This window comes from Coregonus clupeaformis, chromosome 9, assembly GCF_020615455.1.
Source record: "Coregonus clupeaformis isolate EN_2021a chromosome 9, ASM2061545v1, whole genome shotgun sequence".
In the NCBI taxonomy this organism is placed as follows: Eukaryota; Metazoa; Chordata; class Actinopteri; order Salmoniformes; family Salmonidae; genus Coregonus; species Coregonus clupeaformis.
The window spans coordinates 16493056-16508300 of NC_059200.1; the positions used below are offsets into that span (position 1 = coordinate 16493056).

The following is a 15245-nucleotide window of genomic DNA, read 5'->3' on the forward strand; positions in this document are numbered from 1 at the left end:
CAATGACCCTAAGCATACTGCTAAAGCAACACTTGAGTGGTTTAAGGGGAAACATTTAAATGTGTTGGAATGGCCTAGTCAAAGCCCAGACCTCAATCCAATTGAGAATCTGTGGTATGACTTAAAGATTGCTGTACACCAGCGGAACCCATCCAACTTGAAGGAGCTGGAGCAGTTTTGCCTTGAAGAATGGGCAAAAATCCCAGTGCTAGATGTGCCAAGCTTATAGAGACATACCCCAACAGACTTGCAGCTGTAATTGCTGCAAAAGGTGGCTCTACAAAGTATTGACTTTGGGGGGGGTGAATAGTTATGCACGCTCAAGTTTTCTGTTTTTTTTGCCTTATTTTTTGTTTGTTTCACAATAAAAAATATTTTGCATCTTCAAAGTGGTAGGCATGTTGTGTAAATCAAATGATACAAACCCCCCCCAAAATCAATTTTAATTCTAGGTTGTAAGGCAACAAAATAGGAAAAATGCCAAGGGGGGTGAATACTTTCGCAAGCCACTGTAAATATACAATATTGTCTGATACATTTGTTAGATAAACTAGATTGTAAAGCATGTCTGCATTCCATTTGATTAAAGTTTTACGATTCTAGAACGGTTTACATTCTGAGAGAGAGAGAGAGAGAGTCTTCAGTAAACTCAAGAATATCCCATTTAGGAGGAGAACAGAGGATATCACCCATAGCAACTGGGTTCTAAGTTCAAACTGCCAAATGACATACAGTAGATGGAGAAACTAAGCTCCAACCAGTCTGCTCTGCTCTGCTCCCACAGTAAAGGGCCAGTTTGTACAGAAGCAAAAGCTTCTTCTTAGAAAGTCATTTTTCTCTCTCGACATTCTCTGCACTGCGCAGCCGTAACACAGCGAGGCCCTAGACTAGGTCTACAGCCGTAACACAGCGAGGCCCTAGACTAGGTCTACAGCCGTAACACAGCGAGGCCCTAGACTAGGTCTACAGCCGTAACACAGCGATGCCCTAGACTAGGTCTACAGCCGTAACACAGCGATGCCCTAGACTAGGTCTACAGCCGTAACACAGCGATGCCCTAGACTAGGTCTACAGCCGTAACACAGCGAGGCCCTAGACTAGGTCTACAGCCGTAACACAGCGAGGCCCTAGACTAGGTCTACAGCCGTAACACAGCGATGCCCTAGACTAGGTCTACAGCCGTAACACAGCGAGGCCCTAGACTAGGTCTACAGCCGTAACACAGCGAGGCCCTAGACTAGGTCTACAGCCGTAACACAGCGAGGCCCTAGACTAGGTCTACAGCCGTAACACAGCGAGGCCCTAGACTAGGTCTACAGCCGTAACACAGCGAGGCCCTAGACTAGGTCTACAGCCGTAACACAGCGATGCCCTAGACTAGGTCTACAGCCGTAACACAGCGAGGCCCTAGACTAGGGTCTACAGCCGTAACACAGCGAGGCCCTAGACTAGGTCTACAGCCGTAACACAGCGAGGCCCTAGACTAGGTCTACAGCCGTAACACAGCGAGGCCCTAGACTAGGTCTACAGCCGTAACACAGCGAGGCCCTAGACTAGGTCTACAGCCGTAACACAGCGATGCCCTAGACTAGGGTCTACAGCCGTAACACAGCGATGCCCTAGACTAGGTCTACAGCCGTAACACAGCGAGGCCCTAGACTAGGTCTACAGCCGTAACACAGCGAGGCCCTAGACTAGGTCTACAGCCGTAACACAGCGATGCCCTAGACTAGGTCTACAGCCGTAACACAGCGAGGCCCTAGACTAGGTCTACAGCCGTAACACAGCGAGGCCCTAGACTAGGTCTACAGCCGTAACACAGCGAGGCCCTAGACTAGGTCTACAGCCGTAACACAGCGAGGCCCTAGACTAGGTCTACAGCCGTAACACAGCGAGGCCCTAGACTAGGTCTACAGCCGTAACACAGCGAGGCCCTAGACTAGGTCTACAGCCGTAACACAGCGATGCCCTAGACTAGGGTCTACAGCCGTAACACAGCGAGGCCCTAGACTAGGTCTACAGCCGTAACACAGCGAGGCCCTAGACTAGGTCTACAGCCGTAACACAGCGAGGCCCTAGACTAGGTCTACAGCCGTAACACAGCGAGGCCCTAGACTAGGTCTACAGCCGTAACACAGCGAGGCCCTAGACTAGGTCTACAGCCGTAACACAGCGATGCCCTAGACTAGGTCTACAGCCGTAACACAGCGATGCCCTAGACTAGGTCTACAGCCGTAACACAGCGAGGCCCTAGACTAGGGTCTACAGCCGTAACACAGCGAGGCCCTAGACTAGGTCTACAGCCGTAACACAGCGATGCCCTAGACTAGGTCTACAGCCGTAACACAGCGAGGCCCTAGACTAGGTCTACAGCCGTAACACAGCGAGGCCCTAGACTAGGTCTACAGCCGTAACACAGCGAGGCCCTAGACTAGGTCTACAGCCGTAACACAGCGAGGCCCTAGACTAGGTCTACAGCCGTAACACAGCGAGGCCCTAGACTAGGTCTACAGCCGTAACACAGCGAGGCCCTAGACTAGGTCTACACAGAAAGATTTGGTAGTGTTGTGTACACAATGAAATTACAGTGCCTTGGTTTTACAGACGGTTTCTATGGCAATGCCTTCACAAGGCCTCCAATAACATCCATCTATTTATCATAGTCTGAATCCCAAATGGCACCCCATTACCTTTACAGTGCTCTACATTTGACCAGGGCCCATAGCCACTTTATAGTTAATAGGTTGCAATTTGGGACACATACAGACAACAGAAGGAAGACAGAACGGTTAGAACATTTTTGAATCATTCCGTTCACTTTGAACATTCCACTGAAACGGTACCAACTGAAATGGCCGGTGCTCCACTCCACTAAGTCATGGAACGGCCTGTTTTATCTCCATCTTTTCATTCAAAGACTCAATCATGGGCACTCTTACTGACAGCCGTGGCTGCTTCGCGTGATGTATTCTTGTCTCTACCTTCTTGCCCTTTGTGCTGTTGTCTGTGCCCAATAATGTTTGCACCATGTTGTGTTTTTACCATGTTGTTGTCATGTTGTGTTGCTGCCATTGTCACGGTTTCGGCCGAGGCTGCTCCTCCTCCTGGTTCGGGCAGGCTTCGGCGGTCGTCGTCCCCGGAGTACTAGCTGCCACCGATCTATGTTTCATGTTCGTTTGGTTTTGTCTTGATGTTGTACACCTGTGTCTTGTTAGTCCTCGTTAGTGTCCTATTTAGTTCTCGTTGTGTGTGTTTGTCTTTGTGTGTGATTGCTCTTCTGTTTTGTGTTGGAGCTACGTACTTCCCTCCAGTGTTTTGGAGAGGTTTTTTCGCACATGTTAGTGCACCGTTTGTTTGACGCCTGTGTGCGCCGTTATTTCGCCTTCGGGCTTATTGTGCTTATTTTCTACGTGAATATTGCACTAAAGTCTTTTGGACTGAGCTTCTGCGTCCTGCGCTTGATTCATGCACCACACCCACCTTCAGCACCCCTTGACAGAATCACACACCTAAATGGAATCAGCAGGATCTGCAGTTACGCCTGAGTCGCTCGAGGAGCATGTTCGCGGCCAAGATGACCAGATACGACAACTGGGGTCCGCTCTACAGGACGTCATCAACACCCTGCACCGATGGGAGGCCAGCGGGGTACCCACACCTCCACCTACCCTGCCAACCCCATCGGCCGGTCCACCAGTCCCAGGTCCGGAACCCAGGGGGATTCGGGCTCTCGCTCCCGAGGGCGTATGACGGAACAGCTGCCGGGTGTCAGGGGTTCCTCTTGCAGGTGGAGCTCTACCTGGCCACTGTACACCCGGTGCCCTCGGGACACGAGAGCGTTTCCGCCCTCATCTCCTGTCTCACGGGCAAGGCGTTGGAGTGGGCTAACGCCGAGTGGAGGAAGATGGACGCCAACACCATCTCCTACGCCGAGTTCTCCCGCCGCTTCAAGGCTGTGTTCGACCATCCACCTGAGGGCAAAGCGGCGGGGAGCGTCTAGTCCACCTGAGACAGGGGAGGAGGAGCGCACAGGCGTTTGCTCTAGAGTTCCCGGACTCTAGCGGCGGACGCAGGGTGGAATGAACGGGCCCTCATCGACCATTTTCGATGTAGCCTACGGGAGGACGTTCAACGTGAGTTGGCCTGCAGGGATACCCATCTCACCTTCGACCAGTTGGTCGATATGTCCATCCGTCTGGACACCCTGCTGGCCACCCGTGGACGCCCCGAGGGTGGTCCGTCCATTCCGCCCTCCGGCACCTCCGAGCCGAGCCCTATGGAGCTCGGGGGTGCCCGGGCGCTAGAGAAAGGAGGAGGAGGAGCCCGAGGGGCCTGTCTCCTGCACCAAGTGCGGTCGTGGAGGGCACACTGCGGCCAGGTGCTGGGGAGGGTTCTCCGGGGAGAAGACAACAGGCCACGCACTGGGGGGCCTCCCAGGTGAGTAGACGTCCCACTTACCCAGAGCTTTCTGTTGCGCACTTTTGTATACCTGTGTGTTTTCCACAGGTTGCACCTCATTCCCAGCATAAGGCGCTAGTAGATTCAGGCGCAGCTGGGAATTTTGTTGATCGGAAGTTTTGTTTAGATTTAGGGATCCCTCTCCTACCTGTTGACAAACCTTTTCCCGTTCATGCCTTAGATAGCCGCCCGTTGGGGTCGGGGGTTGATTAGGGGAGATCACAGCACCACTTAGGATGTGTGCGCAGGGGGGTCATGAAGAGACTATACAGCTGTATCTGATCGACTCTCCTGCGTACCCAGTGGTGCTGGGAATTCCCTGGTTAAGCACCCATAACCCTGCTATTTCGTGGCAACAGAGGGCTCTCGATGGGTGGTCTGCTCAGTGCGAGGGGCGATGTCTGGGTGTTTCCGTGGGGGCGACTTCAGTGGAAAGTCCAAACCAAGTGCCCGCACTGCACCTTCCGCCTGAATATGGGGATTTAGCTCTCGTATTTAGTAAAACTAGGGCGACGCAGTTGCCTCCTCATAGACAGGGGAATTGTGCGATTGATCTCCAGGCAGGAGCAGCGCTCCCACGGAGCCACGTGTATCTATTGTCTCAAGAGGAGAGAAAAGCTATGGAGACTTACATAGCCGAATCTTTGAGACAGGGATACATTCGGCCCTCCACTTCTCCCGCATCCTCGAGTTTCTTTTTTGTGAAGAAGAAAGATGGAGGGTTGCGCCCGTGCATTGATTACCGTGGTCTCAATCAGATTACTGTGAAATACAGTTATCCACTCCCTCTGATTGCGACCATGACAGAGTCATTGCATGGAGCGCGGTTTTTCACAAAATTGGATCTCAGGAGCGCGTATAACTTGGTGCGCATTAGGGGGCGACGAATGGAAGACAGCGTTTAGTACCACGTCAGGTCATTTCGAATATCTCGTCATGCCATATGGGTTGATGAATGCTCCATCAGTCTTCCAATCCTTCGTAGATGACATTTTCCGGGATATGCAGGGACAAGGGGTGGTCGTGGTACATTGATGACATTCTGGTGTACTCGTCTACCCGAGCCGAGCATATAACCCTGGTGCGTCGTGTATTGAGGAGGCTGTTGGAGCACGACCTATATGTCAAGGCAGAGAAATGTCTGTTCTTCCAGGAGTCGGTCTCCTTTTTGGGTTATCGGTTGTCCGCGTCAGGGGGTGAGAATGGAGGTGGATCGTGTGTCCGCTGTGCGTAATTGGCAAACTCCAACCACTGTAAAAGAGGTGCAGCAGTTCTTGGGCTTTGCGAATTACTACCGGTGGTTTATCCGGGGTTTTGGACAGGTGGCAGCTCCCATCACGTCCCTTCTGAAAGGGGGGTCCGGTGCGCCTGCAGTGGTCAGCTGATGCGGACAGGGCCTTTAGGAGACTGAAGGACCTGTTTACGCGCGGCTCGGTGCTGGCGCATCCGGATCCCGCATTACCCTTTCAGGTTGAGGTAGACGCGTCTGAGGCTGGTATAGGGGCCGTTCTCTCTCAACGGTCCGGCACGCCACCTAAACTCCGCCCCCTGTGCTTTTTACTCTAAAAAGCTCAGCCCGGCGAGCGTAACTATGACGTTGGGGACAGGGAGCTGTTAGCTGTAGTTCAAGCCCTTAAGGTGTGGAGGCATTGGCTTGAGGGGGCTCAACACCCTTTCCTCATTTTGACTGACCATCGGAACCTGGAGTACATCCGGGCAGCGAGGAGACTGAACCCTCGCCAGGCTCGATGGAGTATGTTTCTCACCAGGTTCGTATTTAAAATCACGTACATCCCTGGGTCCCAGAATGGTAAGGCAGATGCGCTGTCCCGGCGGTATGACACGGAGGAGAGGTCCGTTGAGCCTACTCCCATACTACCGGAGTCTTGCCTTGTGGCACCGGGTGGTGTGGGAGGTCGATGCCGAAATCGAGCGAGCGTATGCGATCGACCCCAGCCCTCCACAGTGTCCTGAGGGTCGGAAGTACGTTCCGCTTGAGATTCGGGATCGACTCATTTACTGGGCTCACACGTCACCCTCCTCTGGACATCTGGGTATTGGCCGGACAGTGCATTGCCTTAGCACTAAATACTGGTGGCCCACTTTGGCTAGGGGATGTGAGGGTTTATGTCTCCTCCTGCTCGGTGTGCGCCCAGTGTAAGGCGCCCGACATCTGCCCAGGGGTAAGTTACAACCCCTGCCCGTTCCACAACGACCATGGTCCCACCTCTCGGTGGATTTTGTGACAGACCTTCCCCTCTCTCAGGGGAATACCACCATCCTGGTCGTTGTGGACCGGTTCTCTAAGGCCTGTCGTCTTCTCCCTATGTCGGGTCTTCCTACTGCCCTACAGACCGCTGAGGCCCTATTTACCCACGTCTTCCGGCATTACGGGGTACCCGAGGATATAGTGTCTGATCGAGGTCCCCAGTTTACCTCCCGTGTTTGGAGAGCGTTCATGGAGCGTTTGGGGGTCTCGGTTAGCCTTACCTCAGGGTACCACCCGGAGAGTAACGGGCAGGTAGAACGTGTCAACCAGGATGTGGGTAGCTTTCTGAGGTCGTATTGCCAGGGCCGGCCGGAGGAGTGGGCACGGTACATTCCCTGGGCCGAGATGGCCCAGAACTCTCTCCGCCACTCCTCTACCAACCTAACCCCCTTCCAATGTGTGTTAGGTTACCAGCTGGTTCTGGCACCTTGGCAGCAGAGCCAGATCGAGGCCCCTGCGGTGGATGATTGGATGAGGCGCTCGGAAGAGACGTGGAACGCTGCCCACGTCCACCTGCAGCGGGCCGTCCTTCGTCACAAGGCGAGCGCCGATCTCCACCGCAGTGAGGGGCCGGTGTACGCACCCGGTGATCAAGTCTGGCTCTCTACCAGAAACCTACCCCTCCGCCTGCCCTGCCGGAAGCTGGGTCGGCGGTTTGTGGGGCCCTTTAAAGTCCTGAGAAGATTGAACGAGGTGTGTTATAGGTTACATCTACCTGTTGAGTATAAGAATATTAACCCCTCGTTCCATGTGTCTCTTCTCAGGCCGGTGGTAGCTGGTCCACTCCAGGACAATGAGATAGGGGAGACTCCTCCGCCCCCACTGGACATCGAGGGGGCTCCGGCGTACACCGTTCGGTCCATCTTGGACTCAAGACGCCGGATGGGGGGTCTCCAGTATCTCGTGGAGTGGGAGGGGTACGGCCCGGAGGAGCGGTGCTGGGTGCCGCGGAGGGACATCCTAGACCCATCTCTCCTGTCGGAGTTCCACCGGGACCATCCCGCGCGCCCTGTTCCGCGTCCTCCTGGTCGTCCCCGAGGCCGGGGTCGGCGCACGGCTGGAGCCGCGCGCCAAGGGGGGGTACTGTCACGGTTTCGGCCGAGGCTGCTCCTCCTCCTGGTTCGGGCAGGCTTCGGCGGTCGTCGCCCCCGAGTACTAGCTGCCACCGATCTATGTTTCATGTTCGTTTGGTTTTGTCTTGATGTTGTACACCTGTGTCTTGTTAGTCCTCGTTAGTCCTATTTAGTTCTCGTTGTGTGTGTTTGTCTTTGTGTGTGATTGCTCTTCTGTTTTGTGTTGGAGCTACGTACTTCCCTCCAGTGTTTTGGAGAGGTTTTTTCGCACATGTTAGTGCGCCGTTTGTTTGACGCCTGTGTGCGCCGTTATTTCGCCTTCGGGCTTATTGTGCTTATTTTCTACGTGAATATTGCACTAAAGTCTTTTGGACTGAGCTTCTGCGTCCTGCGCTTGATTCATGCACCACACCCACCTTCAGCACCCCTTGACAGCCATGCTATGTTGTTGTCTTAGGTTTCTCTTTATGTGGTGTTGTGGTGTCTCTCTTGTCGTGATGTGTGTTTTGTCCAATATTTGTTTTATATTTGTAATTTTTAATCCCAGTCCCTGTCCCCGCAGGAGGCCTTTTGCCTTTAGGTAGGCCATCTTTGTAAATAAGACTTTGTTCTTAACTGACTTGCCTAGTTAAATAAAGGTTAAATAAAAAATTAAAAATTACGATGAACCTCCTGGAAGGCTGGATCTTATCATATTTCTAGATGGTCTGTCTGTTTTTAAAGAGCTCTGCTTCTATTTATGCACAACCTCTCCCTCAACGTGATCAAGACAAAGGAGATGATTGTGGACGACAGGAAAAAAAAGAGGACCGAGCACGCCCCCATTCTCATCGACGGGGCTGTAGTGGAACAGGTTGAGAGCTTCAAGTTCCTTGGTGTCCACATCACCAACGAACTATCATGGTCCAAACACACCAAGACAGTCGTGAAGGGCACGACAAAGCCTATTCCCCCTCAGGAGACTGAAAAGATTTGGCATGGGTCCTCAGATCCTCAAAACGTTCTACAGCTGCACCATCGAGAGCATCCTGACTGGTTGCATCACTGCCTGGTATGGCAACTGCTCGGCCTCCGACCGCAAGGCACTACAGAGGGTAGTGCGTACGGCCCAGTACATCACTGGGGCCAAGCTTCCTGCCATCCAGGACCTCTATACTAGGCGGTGTCAGAGGAAGGCCCTAAAAATTGTCAAAGCCACCTTAGTCATAGACTGTTCTCTCGGCTACCGCACGGCAAGCGGTACCGGAGCGCCAAGTATAGGTCCAAAAGGCTTCTTAACAGCTTCTACCCCCAAGCCATAAGACTCATGGCTACCTGGACTATTTGCATTGTATTCAGCGCATGTGGCAAATCAAAATTGATTTGATTTGATTTTGGCAATGAGGCCCTTTATCTACTTCCCCAGAGTCAGATGAACTCGTGGATACTATTTTTATGTCTTTGCGTGCAGTTTGAACAATGTTGCAAACTAGCACTTGCACAATTGCTAACTAGCGTTAAGTGCAATGACTGGAAGTCTATGGGTATCTATAACAATGACTGGAAGTCTATGGGTATCTGCTAGCATGCCTTTAAAAATGTTCTGTTGTGATGGGGATCTAGGAAAATGGTTACTGTTCTGTTTCGATGGGGATGGAGCAGAATGGAAACTGTCTATTGTGATGGGGTTGGAGCAGAATGGAAACTGTCTATTGTGATGGGGTTGGAGCAGAATGGAAACTGTCTATTGTGATGGGGTTGGAACAGAATGGAAACTGTCTATTGTGATGGGGTTGGAGCAGAATGGAAACTGTCTATTGTGATGGGGATGGAGCAGAATGGAAACTGTCTATTGTGATGGGGATGGAGCAGAATGGAAACTGTCTATTGTGATGGGGATGGAGCAGAATGGAAACTGTCTATTGTGATGGGGATGGAGCAGAATGGAAACTGTCTATTGTGATGGGGATGGAGCAGAATGGAAACTGTCTATTGTGATGGGGATGGAGCAGAATGGAAACTGTCTATTGTGATGGGGATGGAGCAGAATGGAAACTGTCTAGTAGGAGGATGTTAGGATGTCCTCTGTAGAGGTCCTGTTTTGAGATGAGGTCAGGTAGTTAGATGCTACACTCTTATAAAAAAGGGTTCCAAAAAGGTTATTTGGTAGTCCCCATAGGAGAACCCTTTTTTGGTTCCAGGTATAACCCTTTTTGGTTCCATGTAGAACCCTCTCTGGGGGGGCCTCCCAAGTGGCGCAGCGGTCTAAGGTACTGCAGTGCTTGAGGCGTCACTACAGATCCGGGTTCGATCCCGGGCTGTGTCGCAGTCGGCCGCGACCGCACAACTGGCCTATCGTCGTCCGGGATAGGGGAGGGCTTGGCCGGTTGGGATGTCCTTGTCCCATCACGCTCTAGCGACTCCTGTGGCGGGTTGGGCGCATGAACGCTGACACGGTCGCCAGTGGTACGGTCTCGCCCCCGACACATTGGTGCAGCTGGCTTCCGGGTTAAGCGAGCAGTGTGTCAAGAAGCAGTGCGGCTTGGCAGGGTCATGTTTCAGACGACGCATGGCTCTCGACCTTTGGCTCTCCCGTACGGGAGTTGCAGCAATGGGACAAGACCGTAACTACCAATTGTGGAGAAAAGGGGGTAAAAATAAATAATAATAAAACAAATAAAATAAAAACCCTCTCTGGAAAGGGTTTTACATGGAACCAAAATAGTTTTTCAAAGGGTTCTCCTATGGGGGCAGCCGAAGAACCCTTTTAGGATATAGATAGCACCTTTTTTTCTAAGAGTATAGGGTGTCCTCTGCACAGAGAAAAACAGCAGGAGAGCTCCAGGCCACATGCTATGTTATGCTAGCCCCAGCAGCCATGCACAGGAAGAATACTGTGGCATCATCAGTCTTAAAACACACACACACAATGAGACCTCAAAACACACACACACCGATTACTCCACTCCGCTAGAAGCTCAAGCCAATGCCAATGTTTTCTCAAACTGCATGCCACACACAGCAGAGGACGGGACAGAGGCTTAGTCTTCAGGACACCTCCTGGCCTGCATGCTCCGACAACTGTCTTCCTGTCACCACCATGTCTTCCTGTCACCACCATGTCTTCCTGTCACCACCATGTCTTCCTGTCACCACCATGTCTTCCTGTCACCACCATGTCTTCCTGTCACCACCATGTCTTCCTGTCACCACCATGTCTTCCTGTCACCACCATGTCTTCCTGTCACCACCATGTCTTCCTGTCACTACCATGTCTTCCTGTCACCACCATGTCTTCCTGTCACCACCATGTCTTCCTGTCACCACCATGTCTTCCTGTCACCACCATGTCTTCCTGTCACCACCATGTCTTCCTGTCACCACCATGTCTTCCTGTCACTACCATGTCTTCCTGTCACTACCATGTCTTCCTGTCACCACCATTCTTCCTGTCACCACCATGTCTTCCTGTCACCACCATGTCTTCCTGTCACCACCATGTCTTCCTGTCACCACCATGTCTTCCTGTCACCACCATGTTTTCCTGTCACTACCATGTCTTCCTGTCACCACCATGTCTTCCTGTCACCACCATGTCTTCCTGTCACCACCATGTCTTCCTGTCACCACCATGTCTTCCTGTCACCACCATGTCTTCCTGTCACCACCATGTCTTCCTGGTACACCTTGTATACAGCCAAGTTATCGTTCCTCATTGTGTATTTATTATTACTTTTATTATTACTTTTCTATTATTTCTCTATTTTCTTTCTCTCTGCATTGTGGGTAAGGGCCCATAAGTAAGCATTTCACTGTTAGTCTACACCTGTTGTTTACAAAGCATGTGACAAATACAACTTTATTTGATTCCTGTCACTAACCTGTCTTCCTGTCACTAACATGACTTCCTGTCACTAACATGACTTCCTGTCACTAGCATGACTTCCTGTCACTAGCATGACTTCCTGTCACTAGCATGACTTCCTGTCACTGGCATGACTTCCTGTCACTAACATGACTTCCTGTCACTAGCATGACTTCCTGTCACTAGCATGACTTCCTGTCACTAACATGACTTCATCCTACAATCCAAACTAGATGCCCTCAATCTCACACAAATTATCAACGAACCTACCAGGTACAACCCTAAATCCGTAAACATGGGCACCCTCATAGATATCATCCTGACTAATTTACCCTCTAAATACACCTCCGCTGTCTTCAACCAGGAGCTCAGCGATCACTGCCTTATTGCCTGCGTCCGTAACGGGTCTGCGGTCAAACGACCACCCCTCATCACTGTCAAACGCTCCCTAAAACACTTTAGCGAGCAGGCCTTCCTAATTGACCTGGCCCAGGTATCCTGGATGGATATAGATCTCATTCCGTCAGTAGAGGATGCCTGGTTGTTCTTTAAAAGTAATTTCCTCTCAATCTTAAATAAACATGCCCCATTCAAAAAATACAGAACTAAGAACAGATATAGCCCCTGGTTCTCCTCAGACTTGACTGCCCTTGACCAGCACAAAAACATCCTGTGGCGTACTGCATTAGCTTCAAATAGCCCCTGCGATATGCAACTTTTCAGGGAAGTTGGGAACCAATATACACAAGCAGTTAGGAAAGCAAAGGCTAACTTTTTCAAACAGAAATGTGCATCCTGTAGCACTAACTCCAAAAAGTTTTGGGACACTGTAAAGTCCATGGAGAATTAGAGCACCTCCTCCCAGCTGCCCACTGCACTGAGGCTAGGAAACACTATCACCACCGATAAATCTACAATAATCGAGAATTTTGCTACGGCTGGCCATGCTTTCCACCTGGCTACCACTACCCCGGCCACCAGCTCTGCACCCTCCGCTGCAACTTGCCCATGCCCCCCCCGCTTCTCCTTCACATAAATTCAGACAGCTGATGTTCTGAAAGAGCTACAAAATCTGAACCCCTACAAATCATCTGGGCTAGACAATCTGGACCCTTTCTTTCTAAAACTAGCCGCAAAAATTGTCGCAACCCCTATTACTAGCCTGTTCAACCTCTCTTTCGTAACGTCTGAGATCCCCAGACATTGGAAAGCTGCCGCGGTCATCCCCCTCTTCAAAGGGGGCGACACTCTAGATCCAAACTGTTACAGACCTATATCCATCCTGCCCTGCCTTTCGAAAGTATTTGAAAGCCAAGTTAACAAACAGATCACCGACCATTTCGAATCCCACCGTACCTTCTCCGCTATGCAATCCGGTTTCCGAGCTGGTCATGGGTGCACTTCAGCCACACTCAAGGTCCTAAACGATATTATAACCGCGATCGATAATAGACAGTACTGTGCAGTCGTCTTCATCGACCTGGCCAAGGCTTTCGACTCTTTCAACCACCGCATTCTTATTGACAGACTAAATAGCCTTGGTTTCTCAAATGACTGCCTCGCCTGGTTCACCAACTACTTCTCAGATAGAGTTCAATGTGTCAAATTGGAGGGCCTGTTGTCTGGATCTATGACATTCTCTATGGGGGTGCCACAGGGTTCAATTCTTGGGCCGACTCTTTTCTCTGTGTATATCAATGATGTCGCTCTTGCTGCTGGTGACTCTCAGATCCATCTCTACGCAGACGACACCATTTTGTATACATCTGGCCCTTCATTGGACACTGTGTTAACAAACCTCCAAACGAGCTTCAATGCCATACAACACTCCTTCAGTAGCCTCCAACTGCTCTTAAACACTAGTAAAACTAAATGCATGCTCTTCAATCGAACACTGCTGGCACCCGCCCACCCGACTAGAATCACTACTCTCGACGGGTCTGACCTAGAGTATGTGGACAACTACAAATACCTAGGTGTCTGGTTAGACTGTAAACTCTCCTTCCAGACTCACATTAAGAATCTCCAATCCAAAGTTAAATCTAGAATCGGCTTCCTATTTCGCAACAAAGCCTCCTTCACTCATGCTGCCAAACATTCCCTCGTAAAACTGACTATCCTACCGATCCTTGACTTCGGCGATGTCATTTACAAAATAGCCTCCAATACTCTACTCAGCAAATTGGATGTAGTCTATCACAGTGCCATCCGTTTTGTCACCAAAGCCCCATATACTACCCACCATTGTGACCTGTACGCTCTTGTTGGCTGGTCCTCACTACATATTCGTCGCCAAACCCACTGGCTCCAGGCCATCTATAAATCACTGCTAGGCAAATCCCCGCCTTATCTTAGCTCATTGGTCACCATAGCAACACCCACCCGTAGTATGCGCTCCAGCAGGTATATCTCACTGGTCATCCCCAAAGCCAACACCTCCTTTGGCCGCCATTCCTTCCAGTTCTCTGCTGCCTATGACTGGAACGAATTGCAAAAATCTCTGAAGCTGGAGACTCTTATCTCCCTCACTAACTTTAAGCATTAGTTTTCAGAGCACCTTACCGATCACTGCACCTGTACACAGCCCATCTGAAATTAGCCCACCCAACTACCTCATCCCCATATTGTTATTTATTTTGCTAATTTGCACCCCAGTATCTCTATTTGCACATCATCTCTTGCACATCTATCATTCCAGTGTTAATACTAATTGTAATTATTTTGCACTATAGCCTATTTATTGCCTTACCTCCATAACTTGCTACATTTGCACACACTGTATATATATTTTCTGTTGTATTTTTGACTGTATGTTTTGTTTTACCCCATGTGTAACTCTGTGTTGTTGTTTTTATCGCACTGCTTTGCTTTATCTTGGCCAGGTCGCAGTTGTAAATGAGAACTTGTTCTCAACTGGCTTACCTGGTAAAAAAAAAGTGCAAAAAAAAATATTTATGAAAAAAAAAAAGTGTAAATTCCCCCTTATTTCCTGTTCCCTGCAGCGTGCGAGACATGGAGATAGGAAGTGGTCATAATGGTTGGGGACAGGAGCATCCCTAAGATCTTCCTTCCTATGTGGGCACTGGTCAAAAGAAGTGCGCCATATATGGAAAAGGATTCCATTTGGGACGCAGCCCTTCTCTTCCTGAACCAGACAGGAAAAGCTGACAGGGCCGATAGCTATAAATATCTAACCCCTCTCGCTGAACTTTTTACCTCTCTCTGTCTCTCTCTCTTTCTCTATCATTTTTTTAAAATCTTCCTTTCTCAATCTCTCTCTTTCTCTCTCTTTCACTCTGTTTAGCTCTCTCCCTCACTCTCTCTCTCCACATCAAAACACTGACAAACATAAACAGTCTGACTCAAATCTCAGTCGAAGTAGAGTCGAAGATGTGCCACACCCAGATACACAAACACAGACACAATGCAAACATTACCCACACAGACCCAAAACATGTGTACTGTACAGAAACACACCCAAACAGACAGACAGTACGTACAGTATATCCACCCAGGCTACTGTACAGAAACACACCCAAACAGACATACTGTACGTACAGTATATCCACCCAGGCTACTGTAAGTGGAACCGCTGTGAAAT

At 50.4% G+C, this 15245-nt stretch overlaps 1 protein-coding gene across 1 annotated transcript in view; it reads right to left on the reverse strand.

The window, feature by feature from the left end:
- Positions 1 to 15245, reverse strand: part of LOC121574508 (protein Shroom3) — a 133281-nt gene that overhangs the window by 67650 nt on the left and 50386 nt on the right. The gene's annotated exons all lie outside the window — the stretch shown is intronic.